This window comes from Thermobia domestica, chromosome 2 (assembly GCF_964235325.1).
Source record: "Thermobia domestica chromosome 2, izTheDome1.hap1.1, whole genome shotgun sequence".
NCBI classification, from domain to species: Eukaryota; Metazoa; Arthropoda; class Insecta; order Zygentoma; family Lepismatidae; genus Thermobia; species Thermobia domestica.
Window position 1 is genome coordinate 241,886,823 of NC_137455.1, and position 16,695 is coordinate 241,903,517.

General features: G+C 38.8%; 1 protein-coding gene across 1 annotated transcript in view; it reads left to right on the forward strand.

Annotated features, from left to right (window-relative positions):
• The first annotated feature begins 6,570 nt into the window (after nt 1-6,570).
• Nucleotides 6,571-16,695, forward strand: part of Mfe2 (peroxisomal Multifunctional enzyme type 2) — a 638,089-nt gene continuing 627,964 nt past the window's right edge. Inside the window, exon 1 of the mRNA XM_081748535.1 lies at nt 6,571-6,594. The gene's annotated coding sequence lies outside the window, so the exon portion shown is untranslated. The remainder of the gene's footprint in view (nt 6,595-16,695) is intronic.

The following is a 16,695-nucleotide window of genomic DNA, read 5'->3' on the forward strand; positions in this document are numbered from 1 at the left end:
AATTACGGATAAAAAGTACGTAAATTCAAGTGATTTTTAGGACCTTTCGTAAGAATGACTTTCCAACATTACCGAGAATGTTAATTGTTCTTGTCCGTTCTACGTATATTTTCTCCTTACTTTTCCAGATAAAAATGATGACGTCAGAACTTATTAAAGATATGACGTCATAGTTAATAACAGTAATAATGGAGCGACACCATTACCGGTCATGTTAAAACTCAAGTGGAATGGAAAAATTACAAAACAGGAATGTTATATTTCCAGGTGTTGCTAGTCATTTATCGAGGCAAACGTGGAAAAATCACATGAAGGAATGGTGGGAACTCCGTCCGTGACTGCATTTAAATCTGTATGTGGAGTCTTAAGCACTGTATAGTCCAGTTAAATCTGCATTCGCTACTGTGAAAATGCCATGACGAAAGGATACGAATACATGCTTTGACTGTATTGTTGTCCTTATGCATGGACTTTATTACCATAGTATAATGAAAAGCTTGCAATCAGTCAGGGACGAAAGTAATGAAATTAAGACTAAAACCCAATCCCGCAATGTCTTTTCCCATGTGTATAAAGACAATTTCTCCAAGCAGCGTAGTAAAGCTTGCAGTAATTACTGCACAAAAGTACTGATAGAATGTAAACTCCACTACATAGGACTGAAATATACTCCTTCGGAATGAATAATTGTACGTACGCATTTTGAAGAAATTATATTAGTTACTGATCATTTGGATAATTAGTACATCCACTATAGTTCATGTAACAGGAATTCCTGCAAATCATACGTATACTACGGACTTTATGCCATAAAAATTGGTGCTGGAAACATTGCATCTAGGAAATGTATACTTACAGTACGTACAAAATGCATGTTTTCAGGACAAAAAATCCAGGTTCTCCTGATGAAATAAAATTACATAACATGCAATAAGTAATTACTTCCGGACTTTGTGACATACCTTCATGTAAATATGTGCCTTCTGACCGTGGAAAAATAAATGATTTCATGGAAATATCTCTGTATTGTAATGTAGTCATGAACTTCCTACTATTCTTTATACGTATGTTACAACATTGCTTTCCATACTGAAGTTAATGTGTGCAGGATGCTTCAATACCTTTAAATCATTGAACTGCTTGGAAACCATCAATAGTGTCTTGAATATTGTGCAGGTTAATGACACTAGTTCGGAGAGTAACCTTTTCTTCAAAGTAAATATGTTTAATTTAAAAAAAGTAATTTTGAAAAACATTGTAAAAATCGATACATTCCTTAATGCAGTTAGAAAGAATATTTGTAAGTACACAAAATTCTGGCCTTTTGACTAGCAACCGGTGCTTTGTATTACATAATTAAGCATTGTATGTACCTAGTTCAAATTATACATACCATTTCAATGCAAATTATGACTTCAAGTAGAATCAACTTCGTCAGGTACACACAATGTTTAATAATGTTATTTAAAGTACTGGTAGCTAGTCAAAAGGCCAGGATTTGGTCTACTTACAAATATTCTTTCTAATTACCCAGTAGAAAAAAACTCGATTTTCATGTTTCTCAAAACTCTTTACCAATTGAAGCACCGAGCCGAACAACGGTATATGTTACATTTTAGTGCTTTCAAGAAAACCTTCCCGTTCTTTCATGCAGGCACGTTTAATTGGCGCTATTTTGCTTCTATTACTCCGATAAATGTCGCTATCTGCTGATTTTTTTTCCATTGTTCTCCTGAAATATTCTGCAAGTTTTTCTCGTACTTCTCGAAATCTAAAATGTAACGAATGTCGTTGTTCGGCGTTGTGCTTCACACTGCTAATTCTTGACACTGCTAAAGTAAATATATTTTTTTTAAAGAAAAAAGTCAATTTCCAGCGTCAATATAACATACACAATAATTCGACATCATTGAGGCTTACTAAACAGTTTGATGATTTAAGTTTTGAACCATCCTGTACACATTAGGTTAAGTATGGAATGTAATATTGCAATGTACATATGAAGAATAGAAGGAAGTACGTGGATGTATTACAATATAGAGTTATTTCCATGAAGGAAATTGTTCACCATGGCAAAAGTGCACATATTTACATGAAACATAGTCACAAAATCTTGAAGTGGTTACAGTACATAATGTAAATTTATCTTATCAGTACCTGCTTTTCTGTACTAAAAAATGTACAGTCGTGTACAACAGGTGATAATGGGACGGTGCCGTGTTCGGGGAGTATGTCGGATGCACGTGTTTCCCATCCAAGGCGGAAAATCGTGTTCCGGGTCATCCTAGCCACATGGGGCTTAGCGTTGTTCTGTAACAGGAGAAAAACTTTGCGATTTAGAAGTGCTCGCTCCACAGTTTTCAGGTTTTCTTGAACATGCCTCAATTGCTAACAGTACACAGTTACATTGATGCTCTGATCAGCTGGTAACAGTTCCAGATGCACGATGCCGCGAGCAGTTCACCAATCACACAGAAGAATCTTCTGGTGCAGTGCTGGAATCAGCTGTTTGGAACCAGTTCACAGGATGCTAACCAATGATGATTGGACCGTGGAGCTTCGTACAGGACGCACTTCTCATCACATGTAAACACCCTGTCCAAAAAATGGCTCATTCCTCAGACGAGACAGCACAGAAACACAGGTGTTTGCTCGCGTTGCCTTCTGGTCCGGAGTAAAATCATGTGGACCCGTCGACCCAACTTGTAGTACTTCCCAAGCTGATGGAGATGGTTTCTCCGCCAAGCTGCCGAATGATTTCTCCACTCATACTGAATTGTACTCCCAGTTCCTCACATGTCTGGCCATTGTTCTCAATTGCTGCCTGAAGATCTTCATTTTGTACATGTGTTGGACTTCCGGCACGTGGTGCATCTTCGAGTGTTTCGTCACCGTCCTTAACTTGTTAAATCACTGCTGCACTCTCCGCGTAGTTATGACATCCTCACCAAAGGCCTGGCATATTTTCTGTCCCGCTGCAGCAGCGTTACAGCATACACGCCCTTATTACGCTCTGTAGAAGACCCATGTTCACTCTGTCCTTATGTAAGTTCACGGTGTAACTGAACTACCACACCGCTAGTATGTTGGATATACCACACCAATAACTGATCTTCGCTTTATCTCCATTGGCATTCAGCTCACGGTGTGAGAGCCAATGAACACAGACCTCCACAAAAAAGCGACAGAACTTTCTTGGTTACCTTTATAGTTAACTGCCTTTTCACCATATGTAAATAGGAGATATATACATATGAATTTAAGAGAGCAATTTATATGTCACTTCTATCACAGTATAGATATATTATATTACAAATAATTTATATTAGATCTCAGACATATCTGTGATGATCTAGGTTATATAGTGTTTACTTACTATGTGAATACTAATACTCACTTAACCTTACGTGGGAGAAAGGGGTTATAGTTATTTTATAAGAAACAATGACTACTCAATAATCTACCTTTTTGCTCTCATTTTATTATGTGAGTTTATCTACACAAGATATGGGCGTGACTCTTACAGGGCTATTCTAGACCCGATAATGACAACGGAATAATATGTGAGTCACCCACATGTAAATAGATTATCAGCATTATCTCAATGTTTTAAATAACAGACGTAATTATCCATCAGCAATACATGGATTGATATGCAAATCAAAGAATGCATAGCATTACAATATAATACTGCTATTATTATAATTATTGTTACTGTTATTATACTACTACTCGGGTTTATCATAACCTTCGGTTACGAGGACTGTGAGAATTGCATTGCCTGACCATACTGATGTGTGAAATTAAGAAAAACCATAAAATATACAACTTACATGTTCTGGTCCATCAATACTGCTGACTTAACCTAGAAGCGTTAAGACGAGACTCTCGCGTATACTCGAGACGAGACTAAACCGCGTTTACAGATGCGAGCCAAGACCGACCGAGACTCGATCTAAAACTGAACCAAACTGAACACCCTGGTTTAGAAACCAGTAGTTTTTATATTTGCCTTATTTGTTATTTTTCTTTCTCATGTCCTTCCGGGCCAGTACATTCTAGACTATGAAATAATAGTTTTGTGACGTATGCATGGAAAACACAGCTTTTACACTTTCACTGACGAAATTGTTTTGTCGTATGGGTATTATTCAGTTTCCTGGTGTCCTTCTACCTGTTTTTAACCAAACCAATAATAACTTATTTTTCACTTTGGTATTTTTCCGGGTGACATTCACTTTTAATAATAAAATGTATGATCTTTGAAATTATAAAAATTTCGATCAAACTTGATGTTCTCGTGATATTCCCCCACTTAAAAAATAATACTGAGCAATCCTGTAATGGATGCCCAAAATTGTGAATTTCGATCATAGTTCGATGGTCACCCTGTATAAAGAGTTCAGCAAGGCACTGGAAAACACTATGTGTCGTGAAACTCGTGAAGCACACTTCCTATATACTAGATGCAACGTCAGTTTCATGCCTAGAATGCTTGGTGCAGGGACATAGGGAAGAAGAGTAACATTAACTAGCCATTGTTACCAAGGGTGGCTAATAAGGCATAAGGTTGTAATAGCGGTGTACATACAGCGTTAACCTCTTTAGTACAGTGACTAATACATCTAAAGAGTATGTCCAAGAAGGACGAACAACCTGTAATTAAATGTATCGATGGGATCCAGAAGAGTAAAGCGTTAAAAGTTGCATATCAATTTACATTTATACATTGTAGAAAAAAGGATTGTCTGACTCGTATGGCAGGCAATGGATTATCACACCCGTTAATCATTATATTCATGTTACAGATATGAACAATATAAACACAAAATATCTATATTATAAAAGAGAACGTACAAATCCTTTGTTCCCTCATCACGCTAATACGGCTGAACCAATTTCTTTTATTTTTGGGGGGTTATTAGGATTTGGACCCTAGATGGTTTTTATCATATCACTTTAATTTTTAATTACCAGTGTCTTGAGATAATTGACCATTCAAGTGTCCATACGTACAAATCCTTTGTTAGTTCATCATAGGTATAAAAATAAACGTATTTATATGCAACCCGCATGACCGTGTCACTCGGCGGGTTAACATAAATGACAGGCGCTATAATGTTAACATTTACTGCAATTTGAAAGCGAAAAAGTAAAAATTATCTAAGTAACAAAGTTTATTGCGTTCCGGGGTGACCGCAGCGAAGCGGGGCGGGTTAACATAAATGACAGGCGATATAATGTTAACATTTACTGGAATCTTCTATGATTTTTATCATATCACTTGAAAGCGAAAAAGTAAAAATTATCTAAGTAACAACGTTTATTGCGTTCCGGGGTGACCGCAGCGAAGCGGGGTGAACGCTGCTAGTATATATATATATATATATAACTTAAAATAAATCAACTAAATGAAGTAAATACATAGATACATAAATATCAGGGGAATATTGTATAGTCCACTGGTTTTTCCTTTATGCACAGACCTTAGCCTTTGGAAAAAAAAATGTGCATCCAAGATGCACCTGTAATTCCCTTTCAGTGCAATCTGCCATGAATGTAAACGTTAATGAAGGCAGAAAGAGTTAAAGGAAGGGGAATAAAAGGTTAAAGGGCATAAGAGAATGTGATCAGGAAAAGGGAGATAGCATACGGTTTTTAGTTGTGTTTTGGTTTTTTTTTAAGGATAAAACGAATAGAAAATACCACCACCAACTAATATTAGGGAATATTTACAATGGTGTTTGTGAGAAATATCTCGGGCTAAGCAATGAGTCCATAGGAGGAGATGCAAGTCTGGATGGAGTGGTGCAGGAATCAGGTGCAGGGTCGTATGGCGAAGGTGTTGATGCACGGTGTCCTTCCAAACGTGTTAACAGAAGGCGGTCTTCCCCATTGGTGTAAGTGGAAGAAGCATCTAAGCGAGGATGCGTGAACTGTAATGTAATATTGGAGTAATAGAATCTGGAACGTGGTTTGGGTCTGCCATATCGACACCAACAAAGGCAAAAGATAATGGATAGCACACATCCTACAGTACCCACGGCACTGATAATTGTAACCAGAGTTACCATATCGAAGGGGGTTTGGGCCCTCACGGGATGTACTGCAATAAGGCCAAAAACAGAGACGAGCCACCTGAAAGGGAGAAAACGAACTCGTCTTACAGGTAGTCTACAATTGAGCTATTAAAACGAAATGCAAATTCTAGTTCTATGTTTTTTTGTGTTTTTTTTAATATATGTCTTGCCTTATGGCTTGCAATAATTTACTTCCCAAGAGGTAGCTGTACGAGTTGGAGGAAATAACACAGTTAATTTTAGTACAGAAGAATTCGTTGACCTGGTGAAGGCCACGGTGGGAATTCCTTCTTGGCAGGATAGCCACCTGACTGCCGCAGGATTCACTGATGCGTGCGAATGCACTTGCATTGTGAGGCTCCTGACTACGACCGTAAAAGATCAGGAAGGAGGGGGAAACCCTGAGTGAAAGTATTTCCCAAGCTATGCAAATCGAACGGGGTCGTTCATTAAGGTAATTAATTGAGTGTGTGCTGTGCATGTTGTGGGGACGATGCTCAAAGAGGATGGCTTGGTAAGTACTAAAGTACTATTAACCTACACTTCGGTTGGGCGCGACGCGAAAGATATTCTTTTTGTGTTTGTATATGGATTCGTGTGTTGTGTGTGTACACACGAAAATGTGTTTCGGGAAAACGTGGGAACAAATGCATTCAGTGGAGTGAAAGGCAAGGAATGTAAGTTTATTGCCACGGAAATAAGCTTACTTATTGCTGTATCTATTTATGAGATTTTTTTTTGTTGCATAGAGAGAAAGAAGAAATGGGTGGGTCAGGGAATAGGGCTACATACAACCTATGTTGTATTTTCCTGGGGATATTTTAAAATTTCTTTTTTCTTTTTTGTAAACTCAGAAACTCAGCCTAAGCTGAAGTCTATCAAAATCTTTCTCCTTCTTCCGAAAGAAATGCATTTGTTGCCTAAAGGGGTTTTTAAACTACACGGAAATTATGTGTAAGAAACATAATGGAATATATATCGTTGTTATGCGTAACAGTGTAGTATATATATTTTGGGGGGGGGTCATGTTAATCAAATGAATGAATGTCCCGTGTAACCGTATAGTATCTTATGCGATTACGTGTTGTTCACCGAGAAAAGATGCAAAATATTGGTTAGAGAATTTTGTATTTATTTGTAGTTACTTTCGCATAGGAATTGCTCAAATGTTGATCGGAGCGAGGGAAGTGTGGGGAGTAGCATATGTGAGTATGAAGTGTATTAGATACTGTAACTATTATGTTGACCATTTTGGGGGTCAATGTGGTGGGTATTCCCTCGAGATTCCAGGGGGACCAATGTAATTGGTGCACTCGTACAATTCGGGGGGAACCAAAGCCCTTAGAATTCAAGGGGCGAATGTCTCCCTTGAATTATCTATTGTTTTTACACAATTCTGTAAACAGTTATGTTGGAAAATGCATCATGGGATGACATGAAGCGTGGTTCATTTGTGAAGTACCGTGATAAACTTACTGAAGCCCGTGGGTGTATGCCTAAGTTTATTTATTTTTTTTTTACCTTTGAGAATAAAAGTAAATAATATAGCGTATGGAATTCTAAATAAGCTATTCCTTGTATGAATAAATGCATCATATATGTGTACGTAAGATCATTTGTCTCGGAAAGGGAAAGAGGAGGGTAGCATACGGTAGTCTACGAAGCGTGTAGGATTACTCGTAGAACGAATAGCTGCACAAGCTGCATATACATTGAGACGTGTCCGCATTAGGTATAAGAACCTACGTAGGCAAGTAACACTCAATCACAAGCTGGTTCATGAAGTAGTGACGAAAATGAAATCAATTACACATGGATTGGAAACCAATATGGCTGCTACGCGTATGCACGCTGGCGTGGACCAAGCAGTCACTATGTATAAGTATAAAAATGTGCATGCAATGGCTGGAAATAGTCATTTGCCCCGTTTTCGTCTACGAATAACCCACATGGGAGGGGCCTGGGGGGAACTACGGCACTAGATACTGGCAGAGATAGAGGGGTAGACACGGGTAGGTGGGGTTTGCGGAACCTCAGGATGCTAAGGCAGGGTATGATATATGTGAAAACAAGAGACAAAGTCGGGCGTTTGAGCATATATATGTATATATATGGTGCATTTATACATGGAATGCTACACGATTACTCTGCTACCAATGAATGTAGTTACAGATATTGTCTGTACTTCGTCTGAAATTCGGGACTCGTATTTTCATCCGGTATATACAGTTTCAGACGTGATTTTGCTATTGGGACCTGTTGACCGTTCATTAAGACCATATATGAATTACCATCTAGGCGGCTGTGAATTTCAAAGGGACCATCAAATAGTTGTTGAATACTCCTGCAATCACCGGGTTTGGCATATATGCGTTGCACCACGACTTTAGATCCAGGAAGAAACTCTGTCGGTTGCTTCTTAGAATGCAATTTTTCGCGTTGCCGTTCAAATATTTGATTCCTTCGGTATAACACGTAGTCCCGCGTTTCCCGTGCAAGAGTTAGCCTCTCGTGATTGCTTAGTTCTTGGTCGGGTGCATTAAGCACACGATCAATAATGAACGCAGGTTCGATACCAAACAGGATCGAGAAGGGACTGACGCGAAGTTCCGTGAGGGGTGTCTTATTTACACTAGCAGTGGCGGTCTGTAGAAAGTCCGGCCATCGTGCGTGTTGTTCCTTGGTAAGGAAACGCAATGCATTCTGGATGGCTCCGATTCGATTCTCAGCGTGCCCCAAAGTTTGATGATGGTGGGGGAGGGCGTAACGAACTTCTACCCCCATGCTTGCTAAGAATTGCCGCGTTTTCGTGGACGTATGGGATGTTTGTTTGTCCATAAAAAGGAGAGATGGACAGGAGTAGGGCGTCACTATATGGTCCATAAAGAAACTAATAAAAGCTTCTGACGTTGGGGATCTTACAGGTGCAGTAATAACAAATCCACTGGCGTGGTCTGTCGCCAAATAGAAGTACTGATATTGATCTGGTTCGGAAGCGATTAACTTCCCGGCCAAGTCAATGGAAAAGCATTTGAAGATGGTGTCGTGGGGTAGTTGCTGCACTGTTTCGACAGACGGTTTATACGATCTTTTAAATAGAGAGCATTCGTGACACCTGGCTAATTTTCGATATAGCCATTGTTTCATCTGCGGGAAGTAATACTTTGATTTAACTACCAGATGTAATTTGGTAAATCCCGGGTGGGTTAATGAATGCGTGTGTAGTTCATCAAAGATCGAATCCCGTAATCTGTTAGGAACGCAGAGTACTAGTCTGTCGTTAGGTATGGCCTTGATCTTCCTATACAGGATACCATTCGAAATCGTGAATTGCTTTTTCCATTGGTTATATTGGCGCTGAGAAATATCTTCAGTCTGTAAGGCGCGTATAATCTTCCCGAGAAATGAGTCCTGGCGCTGTAGTTCACCTACATCAACTCGTTTGTCGAGAGCCAGCATTTGGTACTCATGCGGGGTTTCTTCCGCTTCCGCTATCGTTTCTTGCGTTAACGGGAGTGGGTTCCTACTCATCATGTCTGCCAATCCGTTCTTGCTTCCGGTCAAATGTTTGATATTAAAAGAGAATGTGCTAAAGAAATCTCGCCACCTCAGTAATTTGGGACTAAGGTGATTCGAGGTTTTCATGGCTGTGACCGCTAGTGAGTCGGTGTAAATGGTGAATTCCTGTCCAATTAAATATTTATAGAATTTTTTTAGCCCAAAATAGACCGCATATAATTCAAGCTCATAGATGGGTGGGGGCGTCTTCCTTGGCGGATGACGGGATGATGCAAACTGCACCGGGTGCCAGTCGGCATCAGAGGCGCGTTTCTGTAATAAACATGCCCCGACGCCAATTAAACTGGAGTCCACCACCAGGGCATGCTCCGTATCTTGGGTTGAATATATCTGAAGAAGGGGTGGGTTAGTTAGAGCCTGGCGCATATGTTGAAATGCACTCTCGCATTCATCTGTCCACACCAATTTCTTCGGAGATCCTTTTAGAGCTTGATAAAGCGGTGCTAGGTTCAGTGAGATATTGGCAAAGAAAGTTCGAAAGAAATTCACCGAGGCCAACCAAGACCGTAATTGCTTGACAGTTTGGGGCTTGGGGATGCTCAAAATAGCCTCAATCTTAGCTGGGTCTGGTTGAATATGACCTGCTCGGATTATAAAGCCAAGACACTTTAGTGTTGTCACACCAAACATTGATTTTTTTAAGATTGAACAAAACCGAGTAACGTTGTGCAGTCGCTAGTACTTTCTCTAGACTTACCAACAGTTCTTCAAACTTGCGCGCCCCTAAATAAAGGTCATCAACATACATAGTAAGGTGGTTGGAATCCACGTTTTCAAAAATGTCACGCAATATGCGTTGGAGCATAATCGTGCTGTTAACATGCCCCATGGGCATGGCTGTCAGTTGGTACATGGAATGCTTAAGATTTAGGGACGGTACGGAAAATGCAGTAAAAGGTCGGTCCTCAGGATCTAAGGGAACCTGAAAAAAGGACTGCGATAAATCGAAACAGCAGTAGTACGTAGCGTCTGCTAGGTTCTCAATAACGTCCGCCATATTGGCAGGAGAATCCCGGATTGGATGGCAGGCAAGATTGAGTCTACGTAAATCCAAACAAATACGCAAATCGTCAGAATTAGGTTTTGGAACTACTAGAATATTATTCCGAGTTGCTGAATTGCTTAATTCAATAATACCCATCTCTAATAATTTCAGTACTTGTTGTTTTGCCCTAGGCCGTAATCGGTGTGGCACCGTAAACATCGGGGATCGAAAGGGTTCTCTAGATTTTAAGTCAAGAGTGGCTTCATATGCATCTATATGGGAAAAATCAGTGTCAGACCATTTGAAAACACTGGCATATTTAGAAAGCACATCCCTTAATTTTTGTTGTTGTTCATTACTCAACTCTTTGTTAATTTTGAATTGTTGTGAATCAATAAGGTGACCAATTTTCGCAAGCCGTTCTGTAGTTTTCTGTTGTGCATGCTCAGCCGTCGGTGTAAACAACTTACGTACTGTGTTTACATGTAGCGACTCAGGAATGTCTGGTAGAACAGACGCAATAGCCAAAGGCGTTCCCTTGTGAAAGTGTTTGGGTTTGGAAGCCAGATTTACAACGGGAACCGCTATGTTGTCTGTACTAGCTACTGTGTGAGCAATAAAGCAACGTTTTAGGTTGCTGTTGATAGGTGTATGTATGTGAACAGCACTGAAATTGACACCTAACGGTATATCAAGTGGAATGAAAACAACTGAGCGTGGAGGGACGGTTGTGGTTTGTTTACAAACCAACGTAAAGTGTTGATTCGTCTGCACTTTCGAAGCAACTGCAGGAGGCAATTGAGTAGAGCCTACGGGTATATTCTGATCTGAATTTGGACGACAGCCAAAATGACGTAATGTGAGTGTATTATTCTGATATTCAATTACGGCTTGATGAGTTTTCAAAAAATTATTAGCCAAAATAATAGGAAATTTAGGAATTGGAATAAGCCTAAATAAAACCGTAAATGATTTTCCGGCCAAATTAATCTTAATGTATGCTGCATACTTAAGCGATAACGGTTTCTCGCTTACACCATACAGATTTGTTTCCATCTTAAATACAGTCACATTACGTGGTAAGGCTGTCCACGGTAACAGGGAGCTCTCTGCTCCGGTATCAATCAGAAAACGGCGTTTTACGTTCCCTATCGAACCCTGAACGTAAAATAATTGGCCTTCGGATTGTAGTGGCAGGGTGAGAATGGTAGGAGATAAGGTATCATGGTTAGGGACTGGCGGTTGAGATGGACTTGATGAGGCTGGTTCAGGAGCTGAAGGCTCCTGAGGCAAATTCAGTTTTTTGGATCGGGAACAGGTTCGAACGGTTTAGGTGGTTGGGCTGCCGGGGGAGGGGGATGGGGTGGGAAAGCGTAAGGAGTCGGTGGGGGGTATCCGTAATACGGATATGGCGGGGCATACGGAGGGTATGCCGGCGGAAATTGCCCATAATAGGCGTGGTAACTATCATTGCCTTTTGGAAATGTATTATTTTGCTTCTTCTTCTTCTTCTGGTTCTTTCCTTTGGCCTGCTGGGCCAAGTTCGATTCCTTGTTCTTGTTACCCTGTTTGGTTTTTGGCGCAGGAGGCTTATCGTACCGATGATTACACTTAGCACAATTGGTACATGCTTCCTGGCTTCTGCGGTAATCCTGCTGATAGGATGGAGCAGGAGAAGTTGCGCGGGGGGTGGGGGGTCTGGATGAAGTTTCTGCAAAATGTACATGAGCCTTATGGGAATTGAACTGAAGCTGTAACTTGTCCAGCTTGTCCATTATTTCGGCGTATGGGTCTGCTTGCCTAACCTGGGGAGTAGAATATACAGTGGGGTTTGCAGTAGCTTGCGGGGCCACTGGGGGAAGCTGAGGGTCACATGACACGACCCGTTGTTGTTCCGCGATGCGCTGGTGTACTAACAGGTCGGCTTTCTGCCTGGTGAATGCTTCCTTAATTAATGCCTCAAAATTCGCGAACGTCTTTTGGGAAAAATAATGCATGTGTTGGGGAAGCATAGCAATAACAGCATCTGCCATAAAATCTTTAAAGGGAAGGGTGGGATTATACTTATCTGCCAAGAACTTCTTCTCAAATAAGTAGTGCGTTAGTGGTTCGCCCGGGGCTTGAACTCGCGATCTGTAGGCATTAAGTGCTGTTAATGGTATCTGACAAGACCCAAATTGCTCCTCAAACGCTGCTTTCAAACCCGCCCAGTCTTTGTTACGTAAAGACTCTTCCTGTGTCTTGTACCAATACAAAGGCGGTCCACTTAAGCATGTGGGAAAGATAGCTTTAATCCGATCGGGTGTCCACGCATTGATCTCGGCCAAACGTTCAAAATTGGCCAAAAATCTGTCAACACTTTCAGACGGTCCATCGGAAAATACATCTAAGGAGACAGGGGGAAGGATCATAGAAACCGGTGTTGCACTATTAGACCTACTTTGTGATCGAGTATTAGCGATAGTTAACTAGTGAAAGTAGCAAAATAAAAGATAAAATTGCACTGAGAGCGAATCACAAGTTTAAGTAACCAACACTACACATAGAAATAAGGCTTATGCATTACACATAATTATGTTCAGGCAGTACAATCATAAGTCCTCTTATTCATTTCGGGGAGCCATATCACAGTAATATCGCAGTTTATCACACAGATATTGTGATAATTTATATTGGCAATTATCTTGATGATTAAGGTTATTCAGTACCTATTTATCCATATCTGTGATGATCTAGGTTATATAGTGTTTACTTACTATGTGAATACTAATACTCACTTAACCTTACGTGGGAGAAAGGGGTTATAGTTATTTTATAAGAAACAATGACTACTCAATAATCTACCTTTTTGCTATCTCATTTTATTATGTGAGTTTATCTACACAAGATATGGGCGTGACTCTTACAGGGCTATTCTAGACCCGATAATGACAACGGAATAATATGTGAGTCACCCACATGTAAATAGATTATCAGCATTATCTCAATGTTTTAAATAACAGACGTAATTATCCATCAGCAATACATGGATTGATATGCAAATCAAAGAATGCATAGCATTACAATATAATACTGCTATTATTATAATTATTGTTACTGTTATTATACTACTACTCGGGTTTATCATAACCTTCGGTTACGAGGACTGTGAGAATTGCATTGCCTGACCATACTGATGTGTGAAATTAAGAAAAACCATAAAATATACAACTTACATGTTCTGGTCCATCAATACTGCTGACTTAACCTAGAAGCGTTAAGACGAGACTCTCGCGTATACTCGAGACGAGACTAAACCGCGTTTACAGATGCGAGCCAAGACCGACCGAGACTCGATCTAAAACTGAACCAAACTGAACACCCTGGTTTAGAAACCAGTAGTTTTTATATTTGCCTTATTTGTTATTTTTCTTTCTCATGTCCTTCCGGGCCAGTACATTCTAGACTATGAAATAATAGTTTTGTGACGTATGCATGGAAAACACAGCTTTTACACTTTCACTGACGAAATTGTTTTGTCGTATGGGTATTATTCAGTTTCCTGGTGTCCTTCTGTTTTTAACCAAACCAATAATAACTTATTTTTCACTTTGGTATTTTTCCGGGTGACATTCACTTTTAATAATAAAATGTATGATCTTTGAAATTATAAAAATTTCGATCAAACTTGATGTTCTCGTGATACTTCAATGCTTTATTTGCAAAACACACACACACACACATATATGTGCACTAGACAAGTATAGCTTCCATTAACCATCAAACATATGTAACAATCTAAATTTATAAAATATCCAAAACTACACAACACTTCTGTTGCTAACCATGTCAAATGGATGTCTATTTAATCTGTACATAAATACAAATAAACATTGAATAATAATACAAATAAACGTGGTTTCCGTATGTCTGTACGATGTAAATGGAAGAACACGTGTGCATCATATAATTTACTGGTGTTTTTTAAATAAAATTTTTTGTGCTTATTTATTTCACATGTATTTGATCATGTCACATCTGCTTTTACAAAGAAAAATACTTTACCAAGAGTCCTTATACATATATATTTGGTGTTTACTCCTCTTCCCTTGGGGCATCTTCTCATAGAACAACAGTACACTTGTATGGTCTTAAATTCTGCTTTAATACTACTGTACGTTTGTCTTAAACACCATTCTGAAACTACTACAATTTTCTCACATTTACACTGAAATGATAATAGTCACTAGATATATTTAATTTTGAATACAGTTGCTTTGTATTGAGGTTATATATTCTCTTGACGACAGTGCAAGACGTTGTGAAACAAAGCATTTTCATCATTGAGTTCCTCCTATTGCCCTTATTATGGGCTATCCAAGCACTTAGATGACCTTGTCGATGTTGGTTAACTTTAAACAGTTCAAGTCATCCACTTCTTGACACTGTTGCTGCATATCTACCTACTTGATACTAATTTCAGCCACAATAAATTGTGTTTCACTACAGCAGCAGCCATGCAGTATTTTTCTATTAGTTTTTAACCATTACTGCAGTTTTTTTCTTTCTTTTTTTTTGTAAATAAATCACTGTATCAATGAACTTCCAAGAAGTCACAGGTTTAATATAAATTTTACTAAAACGTCGCATTTTTATTATTTACCTGTGTATGCAGTGCATATATCCCCCCTCACCTGAAAGCATTTTCAAAGAGGGCAATTGTCCATCGATCTTTACATTTTTACCTATTTCCAATACTAAAGTCCTGTGATCCTCTTTTTTTTCTTGGCTATAATATTCAGAGTATAGTTTAAGTAAAAGCATTGTAATGAGTTTTAACGATGTTTGTAATTAATTTAAACCACATAGTGAATATTAATTAAAAATGGCTACTTACCATGAATCCTCCCTTGGAAAACCTAAATATTTTTCATATGTTTCGGAACTCGCAGCTTGTTCGGAAGGAACCAGCTACGAGTTCCGAAACGTATGAAAAGTATTTAGGCATTCCAAGGGAGGATTCATGGTAAGTAGCCAATCTTTTGTTAATTAAGAATCATCCTCTCTTGCGCTCATATAATTATATAGTGAATATTTTAGGGAAGAAAGAAGATAACCGGATTGCAGTCTATAAATTGGTTAACATGTGAAGATCGATGGAACATTACCTGCTTCGAAAATGCTCTCAGATGAAGGGCGAAATATCAGCAAACTATACACAAGTAAATAATAAAAAAGCCACTTTTTAGTAGTTTCGAAATAGTAGTAAGTATATAAAGATATACAGTAAGAAACCTTGTAAGAAGTATGATAGAATACACTTAAAATTAATTAACATCGACAAGATCTTCTGTGTGAGTTGACAACCCATGGAAAGGACGATATGACTTCATTAAAATATTGATGCTTAATAATATGAATTACAGGTATGAAATATGATTACTTAGTAACACCATTACATAATTATTCATAAGTATATACTGTATACAGAATGATAACACTGATAATTTTGAGTTTCTTTTATGTTTACACAACAACCAGTTTACAAGATTCACCAACTTCAAACTGTTTTCTAATCAATTGGCCATCGAAGTGTAATGTATTTTACACCATCAGTCATCACTGTGTAAGTGTGTGGCAGTGGTGTTAACAGCTCATCATACTTTACAAACAGATGGTTATTTGTTACACAGACCTCGTAAGCAAAAACATGTTCATAGAAGGCAATCGTGTCCAAAGCTACACAGGAAAAAATTATATCATCATCATGAATTATAATGTCTTTTACTTGACCAAAAACAGGAAGTCCATTGGATTCATCAATGTCAAGTGCAATTGTAGAAGACAAAGAAAAGGTATGGCCCTTCACTTTAACTTTTGTAACAGACATAAGGTCTGCTTCAGAGTGTAATGCATACCTCTGCTTAACCTCTATTGCTGTATCACTGTTAAACCTCCTCTTTTTTCCATGAGAAATGTGATGTGTCAAATTGTTATTAAGAAGTAAGTCATTAACGAGTAATTAATTTCGTATTGCAATTGATTTGCAGACATTTACCCTGCTGTGTGAGA